Raw genomic sequence first — 12326 nt, 5'->3', positions numbered from 1 at the left:
CTTTTCTGTAGTATATAGAGCTTGTACCATGCATAAGCATGATACAAATGACTTTCTAATATCCAAAATATCTTTGTTAACTTTGAATAGCAGATTGTTGTCATTTGAGGTATAGGAATCTTCTTGACCATACACAAGGCCATGAATATCTTCTATAGAGTGAAAAGCTTCCTACATATCATATGCCATCCATCATAAGAAATAGTATAAGGAAAAAACATATTAAAAATAAAAAATTTAGCTCACATATACTACAATAGGTTCATCAAATTTCATTCAACCCAAAGCTTCCTCTGCAATAGGGTATTCTCCAAAAATTAATTCCTGCAAGCTCAAACTATATCAACCTTCCCATCTAGACAAATATAATACTATATATAATTCAATGGATAACATTTTAGATTTCTAGCCCCCATTCGATAATGATACCTTCTTAAAGGTGCAGCAAAAATCTACTCAACATGACATTATAACTATTTACATCATTGGCAATATGGATAAACTCCCAACCAAAGATAAATGTGTTGTGCCTTTTTCCATAAGCATTTATTAGCATACCCTTTTTAGTCGAGAGAAGATCCTTTGGATAGTAGGATACAATCTTTAGTTCTTGTGAGGGCATCCAAAAATCACCCTTGGACAATTGACTGCTAGCATCTTTACAACAATTTTTGCTGACTGAATTGATACTTGTCTCAGGGGAGTTCTCCTTGAGGGTCTTTTGCCCAACACTTTGCCTTAACATAAAAGTGTGTATATATTGTTGTATGTAATCTTGATCTTCCATATTATAAATACAAGAAGATACAGATCCACCAGTTGAATATGAAATAAGTGCGAAATTAGACAGCTCAAACTGTTCACACTTTGTGTTTTCATCGAAGTTGGCTGATGTTGCATGTTCTTCATCAGAATTTGTCCATATTTGTCCATATTGTTGTATTTTCTTTTTCTACAGTACAAATTTCATCCACACTACCCCTTGAATGCGATTTCTCATCATTCATTTCTTCAACCTTATCCTCATTATACATCATACTAGACAATCATCATTCTAGTATAGAACAACCTCTGGATATTATTGGTGAATAATTGTAGTTAATGTGTTCTCATGTAACGATTCCCAATACCAATGGAACAACATATAATTTGAATCACTCAAGTAATGAATCTCAATTTAACAACATTATAATATAATTACATTCTACCATAAATAGACATCAAGAATGCTTTGCCTTGTAGATTTCAGCACCCATGTATTCGATGGATTTATGGGAATGAAGGGAAATTGGAAAGCCAATGATCTCCTACAATTATGTATGGCCTTGTCTAGTACCTATGGCCTCTTAGACAACCAAGATTGAGCTCAAACTCACCCCAGCAAATGAAAATAATGCTCAGGGGAGAGGGAAACAACTCTAGTAAGTAGAAATCCACCCAAGAATGCTTAAGAACACTCCAGGTAAGGAGAGAGAAATTCTTAACAGTCGTACAGAAACCAAATTAGCAACTCCTTGAGGAAATGCAACATCTCCAGAACCATGGTAGTTGATCTCTAACTCAACAAGAAAGTGGATTATGAGTAACTCAAAGCTGATGCATTTCATAGAGCATCAATCAATCAAGAGTTTCTGAATGATGCTAATAGAAATTCAATGGAGAGTTATTTATTTCAGCCATGAGCACAAAGACAGGTAGCACATATACTATAACTAAGGAGTAAGAATGATGATAACACATACACCATAAGTTTATTATATCTTAGGAACATATATTAGATGAGAGCCTAACACATTGCCTTCATTGTCAAAAGAGAGATGTCCATGTGCAAATTAACCCTTGCTCCATGTGAGACTATTGCAGCATAACTGCTATGGGAAAATGAAGGAATTGATCATGGAAGTTAAACACTGAATTGAGCTAGTTTCAATGTTGTCCAATTAGGGCTATTGCATCTTGTCACGGGCAAAGATTGTAGGACATTTCAACATTACAAAGGCAACAATCCAGGCATAGTCACTCTTTGTTTAGTTAAGTCAAAGCTCATGGAGAATGATATCTAGGTGTTTTAGCCTATATTCGACCTCTTTTGGGTAGCAACCAAGAAAGTGAAAAAGCTCGAAGTCTGTAATCCAACAGGAGAAGAAAAACTGAGGATAAAAAGAAGTCTACAACACTTGAAGAAACCAAAGTTTGTGACTAAGCTGAATCTCAATCTAAAGCTACCTATTTGCAGCAGGATCTGAATATCTGTGGTAAAGAGTCAAGGGTTTGCTGTAGTAGCCGAAGATCAGTAATAGAAGGCAAAGAGTCTGTAATTGGAAGTCAGTGTATTATAATAAGAGACTAAACCTGCAATAAGGACAGAAATTCAGAAGCTGCTTCTGACTTTCACTAGGCAGAGACTCAACTATTGACCTTGACTTAAAGAGGAGGGCTGACTTGGAGGGACTCTTTGGTCTTGTGTTGGATATCTCATTTTGAATAAATTCAATCAGAGGAGGATTGTTGGGTTTTCCCTTATTGAGAGGTTTTTCCCTGCCTTGAAAGCCTAAATCTTTGTGTCTCATACTTCTTTGTGTTCTTGGAAGAACAATTTGTGTAATTACTTGATGAAAGAGAAATATTAACTAACAAAGAAAAGATACTTATATAGGATTTTACTTCCAACTATGAAGGAATACAATGAGGACATAAAATTTGTAAATCTTAAACTTGGCTAGGCCACTGCACCTCCAAAAACCTGACTCATTAAGCCATAAACTAGAAACCTTCTGTGGAACTCCAAAAACAAATGAATTAGAATGAATTATCAACCAGAATCAAGGGCCTTTACACTTTACATTTGACAATCTATTGCAGTATAAATATTGAGGTAACAACTATTCATTTATATTGCACTGTTGTAAGAAAGGATGATCATATTTTATATATTTTCTCTAGTAAGGCCTGCACTTCATCATTGCCAGCTCTAACCAAGGTTTCATGTTCCCATTGTAATGAACAACAACTGCATTGCCAATCTCTGAACAGTCCACGCTAGGATTATATCCTAAACCCAGCACATGCCAAGCCTTGTCGAAAGGATGGGTCAAGCCATAAAATGTTCAATCCAGGGGGTAGTTTTCCAAGCTTCCACAACATTCTATCCTCATTCCGACATACCATAAAAGAAAAACTTAGAAATCGAACAAAGAAAAACCCATTAAGTTTTCTAGCTAATTACTTCGGATTTACTTCAAATACTTTAAAGTAAGCATCACAGGAATTAACATAAATAAACCACACTACACACTTACCGTGTTCTGCCACTTGTGATATATTCCAGTTATATCTTGTTTCTCCCATTCTTTGAGATCAAATACATTCATCCCATATGCCCAACCACAAGCATTAGGATCAAAGTGCCTGGCTATGTGCGGATTGGAAAAATTAAGGTATTTGTCAAACCAGCGAAAGCTTTCTCCACAAGTTTCCACTGAACCATTAACCTTTCCATGAAGATCTACTGACCACAAGGGCGTCAAATATTTCTGCACCACAATATCATCATCCAAGAAAAGGATCTTGTCCATTTTGGGATAAACTTGTGGAAGATAGAAATGAAGATGATTTAGCATGGATAAATATTTTGGATTTATATATTTCAAATTGGAGGAATGTGCTGAGAGTGTAGTCGAGTGATCTGCCTTGAAATAATACTCTTTCATAGCTGCGGATTCAAGTTGGCAAAGCACAGGGAAATAGGAGGAATTGAGCCATTTAAAATCATCAACATTTTCTACATGTATCGTAGCTTTCCCTAGGGGATTAAGTAAAAACCACATTTTCATGGCCCCAAAATTTAACTTGTCTGTGATGAGATGAAATACATGTTTCTTAGATTCCTGCAAACACATGTAAATCACCTACAATGAGATCCAAATATTAAATGTAAAATGCAGCAAAACTGTTGGACTTCCAAACTTTAGATTAATTTAAATTAATAACACTTCACCTTAGCATTCATGACAGTTGAATTCACAACCACAGTTGCAGCCAATACATTGTCAGAAAATAATGCATAGTGATAAAGAGTCAGATCCAAAAACTTGTCCTTTTTAGGAAATTATCGCTTTTCAAGAGGAAGAAAGTAATAATCTATGGTCAATCGCATGGATAGACAGTGCAGGCCCTTGGGAACAGACTTTGTTGGCACCTGACTTAAAAATTTACTTTGCTTTTCCAAGGCCCTTACTTGCTCATCTGCAGACTGAAGCATGGCTTACAACTTCTTTGTTACTATCGCACAGCCATAAAATTGTTCTCTAGCCTTGGATAGGACATGACCCATAGCCTTGATCTTCTCAGGTGCACTGAAACATTCATATCAATTATCGGTCATGAAAAAGAGAATGAAAAGCAGAAAGATTAACACAGAGACTGCAACTTTAAAAGAAACAAAGGATATGAACACAAAATGCAAATGGAAGCACTTACGACTCTTGATTTAGAAGCAGCCAAAGTGAAAATCCAAGGGGTAGTGTTCCAAGCTTCCACAACACTCTATCCTCATTCTGACATACAATAAAAGAAAAACTTTGAAATCGAACAAAGAAAAACCCATTAAGTTTTTTCGCTAATTACTTCGTATTTACTTCAAATACTTTAAAGTAAGCATCACACGAATTAACATAAATAAACCACACTACACACTTACCATGTTCTGCCACTTGTGATATATTCTAGTTATATCTTGTTTCTTCCATTCTTTGAGATCAAATACATTCATCCCATATGCCCAACCACAAGCATTAGGATCAAAGTGCCTAGCTATGTGCAGATTGGAAAAATTAAGGTATTTTTCAAACCGGCGAAAGCTTTTTCCACAAGTTTCCACTGAACCATTAACCTTTCCATGAAGATCTACTGACCACAAGGGCATCAAATCTTTCTGCACCACAATATCATCATCCCAGAAAAGGATCTTGTCCAGTTTGGGATAAACTTGTGGAAGATAGAAATGAAGATGATTTAGCATGGATAAATATTTTGGATTTATATATTTCAAATTGGAGGAACGTGCTGAGAGTGTAGTTGAGTGATCTGCCTTGAAATAATACTCTTTCATAGCTGTGGATTCAAGTTGGCGAAGCATAGGGCAATAGGAGGAATTGAGCCATTTAAAATCATCAACATTTTCTACATGTATCACAACTTTCCTTGGGGGATTAAGTAAAAACCACATTTTCATGGCCCCAAAATTTAACTTGTCTGTGACAAGATGAAATACATGTTTCTGAGGTTCCTCCAAACACAAGTAAATCACCTACAATGAGATCCAAATATAAAATGTAAAATGCAACAAAACTGTTGGACTTCCAAACTTTAGAGTATTTTAAATTAATAACACTTCACCTTAGCATTCATGACAGTTGAATTCACAACCACAGATGCAGCCAATACATTGTCAAAAAATAATGCATAGTGATAAAGAGTTGGATCCTCCAACTTGCCCATTTTAGGAAATTTTGCTTTTCAAGGGCAAGCAAGTAATAATCCATGGTCAATCGCATGGACAGATAGTGCAGGCCCTTGGGAACAGTCTTTGCTACCTGCTGACTTAAAAATGTAATTTACTTTTTCAAGGTCCTTACTTGCTCATCTGCAGACTGAAGCATGGCTCGCAACTTCTTTGTTACTGTCGCACAATCATAAAATTGTTCTCTAGCCTTGGATAGGACATGACCCATAGCCTTGATCTTCTCAGGTGCACTGAAACATTCATATCAATTATCGGCCATGAAAAAGAGAATGAAAAGCAGAAAGATTGACACAGAGACTGCAAATTTTAAAGAAACAAAGGATATGAACACCAAATGCAAATGGAAGCACTTACTACTCTTGATTTAGAAGTAGCCAATGTGAAAACTATTACCTTTGAGGTAGATCAGAATCTGCATTACACTCACCCAATGTACGCTGACATTCTTTAATACAAAGCATCAATTCATGGTATAAATCAAGATTATTCCTAGCCAGGGAAATGCTTGAATACACCCTAGCCATGATCATTTGGTCTCACATCAATCTAACAATGGAGTCAGAATTTTCGTTCTCATTCTCCCACCTCCAAATGTTGTATTTTCCCACGATAGCATAATCTACCTCCTTGGAACATTTAATTGCTGCGTTTTCAAGCTCAACTCATTTTTCTTCATCCTATTGAATTAGCTCTATTGACCTTTTCTCCCTCCTCTTTTGTCTCAATTGATGTAAGCATTAAACTACTATAAATTAAAGCATACTATGCTAAAATCTAAGAAATATAAAAAATTTCTATTGAGAAGTAACATTCAAAAAGGATTTTGGAAAATAATATAACAATTCCCTTTTCCATGAGAACAAAAAGTAGCGATCTAGTGCAGCAAAGAATTTTACCCTCCATGAAACTTTTGTTGGACTTTCTTCAAGCTGCAAATGGTATGCATTACAACAACCATTGTCCTGGGAGTTTGACTAGACATTACCTTACAGTAGGCTACCAACATCATAGACCAGTTAACCAAGGAAAATCTTACCATCAAGAGCATTCTCTTTGACGTCTCGATGTTCACTTCCTGTGTCATCCTCTTGAAACCTCGTAAGAAGTTCTTCGTCATTGGAAGTTTTTTTCTGCACCTCATCATTCATTTTACCCTCCTCAAGATTTTCCTTGCCTTCTTCATTGAAGATCACACCATCTTGTTGCGAATGTAACTTTTCTGAGCTGTCTCCAGAATTCGTTTGCCTCTGCTTGATGTACACTGTTAGAAATAGAGAAGCACCCCTGCCAATGTCAGTTTTCACTTCCTGCTTAATACAACCCTACTCAACTACATAGATCATCATCACATATGTTTCCTTACATGTTCAATAGAGAAAATAACCAAAATCTTCACCAATTGTACCTCAGAGTTAGTAATATCCCTTTGGTTTACTTCGGATGGCTTTTCTAATACCCATGAGGAAGATAAATCATTATGTCCAAAAATATTTAAGTTTAGAGTTCCCCAGTCCTCTGTGTTAGCTATTATGACATCAATCACCTACCCAGTAAATAAAATTTATTTTCAATTCTCTACTCAATAGGGGAGAAATCAAATTTAAGATATCCAAATGCAGCAGGTTTATTATACTTGCCTCCTTTGGGAAAAGAGAGTCAATGCTCTCTGTTAAACTTTGCTTTCTCCAGTCATCTGCCTGTTCCTGTGAACCCCACAGATAAATAGATAAGAGTGATTTTAAACATATGACAGAGCTCCAGTATCCTCAATAATTCCTCTCTATTTCAATCCACTCAGGTCGATTAAATTTCAGTTTAGGGACACTATTTATTTTCTGGGATTAGACTAACGTAAGTGCAAGTGCCTTGCCCAGATCTTGAAAAAGAAAACAATCGCCATAGAAAAATAAAATTGGTTTTCAAGATGTGGAAAGAGAATACCATTCTAACAGATCCATCTCCTGAAAAGTTGTGCCCTGCTATTTTAAATGACAAAAAATGCATAAAAGGTCAGGTAGAAAAACTTGATGGAGAAGAATATCTATAAAAATAATGAAACACTAAAAAGGGGGTTTCTTTGCTATCATGCATATGCTAAGATCGAGATTTCATTACACATCAATAATAAAATGGTGTGTATAATATCTATCGTTTGTTTTGGCCAATGTGCTTCGAACACTATGGGAATAGTGTGAAAATGATATGTATAGCAGAAAGTAGCTGGTGAACAAGATTGTCGTTGTGAATTAGGTCTAGGTTGGGTGGATCAGAACTGGTTTTAGCTTGACTGATGAGAAGTGGATTTAGCTTTATGGATGGAAAGTGGGTCTGGCTTGGATAATGAGTGGACAGGAAGAATGATTGTTACCCTTCCCACCTAGATTCAATTCCCACAAGATTCAATTCCCATGAGTAAGATGTTGAACTGAACTCTTAACAAATATATTTTTATAATACCCATCCAGCTTATGCAGAATCCAGCGCACACTTAGTACCATCCTACTTAGAATGAGGAGTGCCCAGCGAATTCACCGAGCAGTTGTCCAGCGAATTTACCAACCATATGCATTTCCCTTTGTTAAAAAATGGAAAGAGCATTGTTATTTCTTGCTATCGGGATGAATGGTTTCATTATCTTTGGCAAGGGAAATTACCCTAGGGGCAGTTGGTAAAACCTTTGCTCTTGCATGAGAGAGGTACAAACTTTGAATCTTTCTCCCGGTAGGTATTGTACCGTGTTAATGCAGAGATGGAGTTCACAACTTCACACAGATCAAATGAAAGGAAACCTATAAAGAAAACTCACAAAATGTCTGGAAAAATGCTAGAGGTGCTAAACTTTTGACAATAAGTGAGGAAAGTATGTTTGATAACATCTATGCCTTCAGATCCTGCGAAAAAAACTAAAAGGAAAATAAAATTCCAAAGTAGGTCCATGGGGTTTTGGTTCAATGGTTAACCGCGGGTGGTGAAGGAAAATCAAAGTTCGAATCAAGTCCATGGGGTCTTGGTTCAATGGTTAACCGAGGGTGATGATAATTCCCCGCCAAGGCTCAAATCACATAAATACATTATTCAATGGGTTCTCAATGAAAGGGATCTTTCTAAAATAGTATAAGACAACTACACTTCATTGTAATGGAGATCTTACCTGAATGTTGTAAGAAGTTTACACTTCATTGTAATACTACCAGATTAAGAAAGGGCATGCTTGCCATTAAAGATAAATTAAATGCTGACCTACCCCAAAAAAAGAGACAGAAGCAACCTGACAAGGGAGGAGGGCAAGAAGAAGCTTACCAGTGAGGGAAGAGGGAAGGAAGAAGCTTACCAGTCGTAGATGTACATGCAGAGTGACAAAACCTAGCTGCCAGAAAGCCCAATGGCATGACCACAAAGATAACAAGGAAGCCCACCAAAACTATTCAATGATGAAAACCCCGACCTCCCCATCCTCCATTTCTACCACGCTGGTAGCCCTACCACCCTCCATTCCACACACCTCTTTTCACAAGCATCTTTAGCTCTCAACCCTAACACCACTTTTCCCCTTATCCTCCTCCTAAATAGACATCGAGCAATGCAACCCTTACTCAATCGTAATCCTCTACATCAAACCCATATCATGGTTAGCAGAAATATATGAAGTTAGCAACAACCAAAAAAACCCTTAGATCTCATATATACTTCAAAGCATTTGATATAAAAATTTACCAAAGGCATTACGAAATGGATAGATCAACTGATTTCATGCAGTTTTGAGAAAGAAAGGGACACTGACATGGTAAAAACCTAGATGAAAACGGGCATAGGGGTCGGAAGTAGACATATTTGAGGGTCTCTATCTTTGTTAGCCTTTTTGGTTAAAAAAACAAAACATATAATTAAGGGAAACATGTCATTCGGATTCAGATGCCAACATAGATGTTATTATTAATGGGGATCCTCACCAATTTGGCTGAATGTTGATACACTACGACATAGGAAGAAGAAGAACAGGCAGGCAGCGTTGGGTATATATGACACCCCTCAACTTACTAATTTAACTGACCAGGTACCGACTTGGCATGCCTTGCATTGAGGCATGTAAAGGTAAATGGAATGCTAGGGGGGTAATTTGATGCAAAGCAAGGGTGAATTATGCCTCCCTGAATGCACATCATGAGACTGTGTTTAAGATTCGCAATTCTGAAGCTGCGAGAATAGTATAGTGTAAGCACGAGAGAGAAGCTAAACATATTGTGATCTAACATTTAAAATGGTGACTTGTTGATTGATTTCTCATTCAGAATGAAGATAAAAAATTTGATGATTGGGGAAGAGAAATGATGAGTGTTCTATTGAGTAAAGGAAATACATCATTTTGAGGCCATGGATAGATCTTAATGGTCTGGGATGCCAGTGTTAGTAAAACCTTACCTAAATGCCTTATGACTGCCACATGGATGAGTGTTACACTTACATTATTGATGCACTAACCATAGGGAGTTGGTATAATATTCATGGTTATGGGTGCTTACAAAACTGGGTTTTCATATACCTATGAAGTGAAAGGGAAGCAAGTACCCTTTTTTCAAGATAGGAGTAAGGCTGTAAGCTTTAAACTAGCCAACAAAGAAAAATTTTGTTAACGAATACATTTTACACATCCTGTGTCCATTAGTATGAACTGGTTTATAAACATAGTGTTGTATTAATGTCATAGCACTTCTAGAAGTTGTTTTGATTCTCAGAAAACATGTTGCATGTTGTCGTCTGCTTCGAATTTTGCACAAGAAACATTTGGTCCTTTAAAAAAACTTGAGTGTGCCAACATGCACTGAGGAAGAGCTTATTAGTGTTGCAAGCCCTCTTCTCATATCAGTAAGTCAATTTTAAATTTAGCAGAAATTGGCAATAAAACATATGATGTTCTAGAAGCTAAAATATAGACAACACGGGAATCTACAACTTCTTACCTCTATTATTGTCATGTTTAGCTTGCCCCGCCAGAATGGTATCAAAGTTAAGGTGAGGGCAAGGTATTAGAGCTAAGACGAGGGCAAGCCCAAGCAAAGAAGAAAGAAATCACAAGAAGTTTTCTGACAACACTAACCTCCTTCCTCTTTAAAGATGAGTCATCGTGAAGCACTGAAACTCCTACTACAAAATTCTAGGTTGCAGATCCCAGAAAGAAAATGAGATCAATCCCCCATCAATTAAGCATCTCTAGGATAGAGCTCTTCGTCAAATTGTTGGTCAAACGATCTATATATAAGGCATTTTGTCATGACTACAGCCAGGAAGCTTCGATTGCTTTAGAGTCAAATCTTCTATTATGAAATCACCCTTGAATTGAATTTCATTTGGAGATAGTGTCTCACTCGAAATTCCTTCTCTGTTGCAGGTTTATATAAAATCAATCTAAATCTATAGCATCTAAGCTCATATATAATATTATTCTTTAGCTCATTGACATGACTTCGGCCTTGTATTAGGGCTTTGTTTGTCTCACAGAGAAGTGTAAAAGGCTAGAAAAGGTGAAGTATCCTCAGCCCTTGGACATCAATCAAGAGGGTTTGAAAAATAGTGTTCGCATTTTTCCATTGGGTAGATGCTTATTGAAGGTAAAGGATCAACCTTTGTGCATCTATGAGATTCTGGTATCAAAGGAAAGGGGATTCATGACAAATAAAGATCATTTCAAGGATCTTGAAATCTGAAACACAATGTTCTAAAATCTCATTTAAATAGGTATGACTGTTATTGGTGTCTAAGCCAAATGCATCTTAACATTTCTTCTCATATCAACTCATTGAGGGAATCAGGAGACACATGTGGGTTTAGCCTGGAGCCATCACTTTTTATATGATTTTTACATCTTGGGTTTAAAAAATCTTTATATACTCTAATTAGTAATTTCTAGTACCCATGCTCGATGCATGCTACACATTATTTTTCATAGCTACCAAATTTGCATTCCATCAGTTAAAGCTAGGATAGAATTAGTCTTAGTCAAAGAAGTCTATTTTATTATTCAAACTGAATTTAATTTACTATGGCTTTTCCTTTCCTTTAATTTACTCTGGTTGCAATAACCATCAAATCTTCCAAAGACAAAAATTCGATAATAGAACTGGAGTCAGATAGAGACTTACCACTGCAAGAAATGGATACAGTCGAAAGTTCCTTGCCAAGGCTTAGTGGGTCGATGGGCTCCATGAATGTTTTTTTCCTTCTTCCCCAAATTTATCAACGGCCTTTGCCGCAGCAGCCTCAGAGGGGTTTTTGTTGCCTGTGCTAGGGAAAATGTATGATTTCGAAGGGGATGTCCAACAACTGAAGCTTTTTCATCAGTTACTCGAGTCTAGAATTTCTGGAATAGGTCTATCAACATCTTTCACCGCCTTGGGGGAGAAGGCGACAACCTATAGAGAGAGAGGGGCATTTTTTGGGTGACGGTGGAAAGGAAAAGCCCTGTTTGAACCTTATGTGGGTCTGGGGTTCAATATCGAAATCAAGGAGCTGCACAAGTTCCAGTTAGGTGTCCCATTCCCTACACAAAACCCCAAAAATCCCCTGCCTCTATCAAACTGGAAGGGAAAAATAGGATACTCGTAGCAAAAATTTGGTCTCCATTACTGAAACCTCCTCCAGAATTCAAAAATTCATGGTTTGAACAAAATTTCTGAAACCTTCTCCAAAATTCAAAAATCCAGTGTATGAAAAAAATTGCGTCGCCCATTGTTCTTCTTCTATTCTTGAAAGCTCCTCGAGGGTTCTCCTTGAGGGTTTGAACAAAAATGGCATCGCCCACCTCGAA

The 12326-nt window shown here is 36.9% G+C and overlaps 1 pseudogene; it reads right to left on the bottom strand.

Moving 5' to 3' along the window:
* Positions 1 to 2939: 2939 nt before the first annotated feature.
* On the bottom strand, positions 2940 to 11725 carry LOC149212946 (polygalacturonate 4-alpha-galacturonosyltransferase-like; annotated as a pseudogene).
* Positions 11726 to 12326: the final 601 nt, after the last annotated feature.

This window comes from Pinus tabuliformis, chromosome 1_1 (genome assembly GCF_031772625.1).
Source record: "Pinus tabuliformis cultivar Carrire ecotype Pingquan chromosome 1_1, CPIR1, whole genome shotgun sequence".
Lineage (NCBI taxonomy): Eukaryota > Viridiplantae > Streptophyta > Pinopsida > Pinales > Pinaceae > Pinus > Pinus tabuliformis.
The sequence above is the reverse complement of the archived record's forward strand: the minus strand, read 5'-3'. Positions and strand labels throughout refer to the sequence as shown.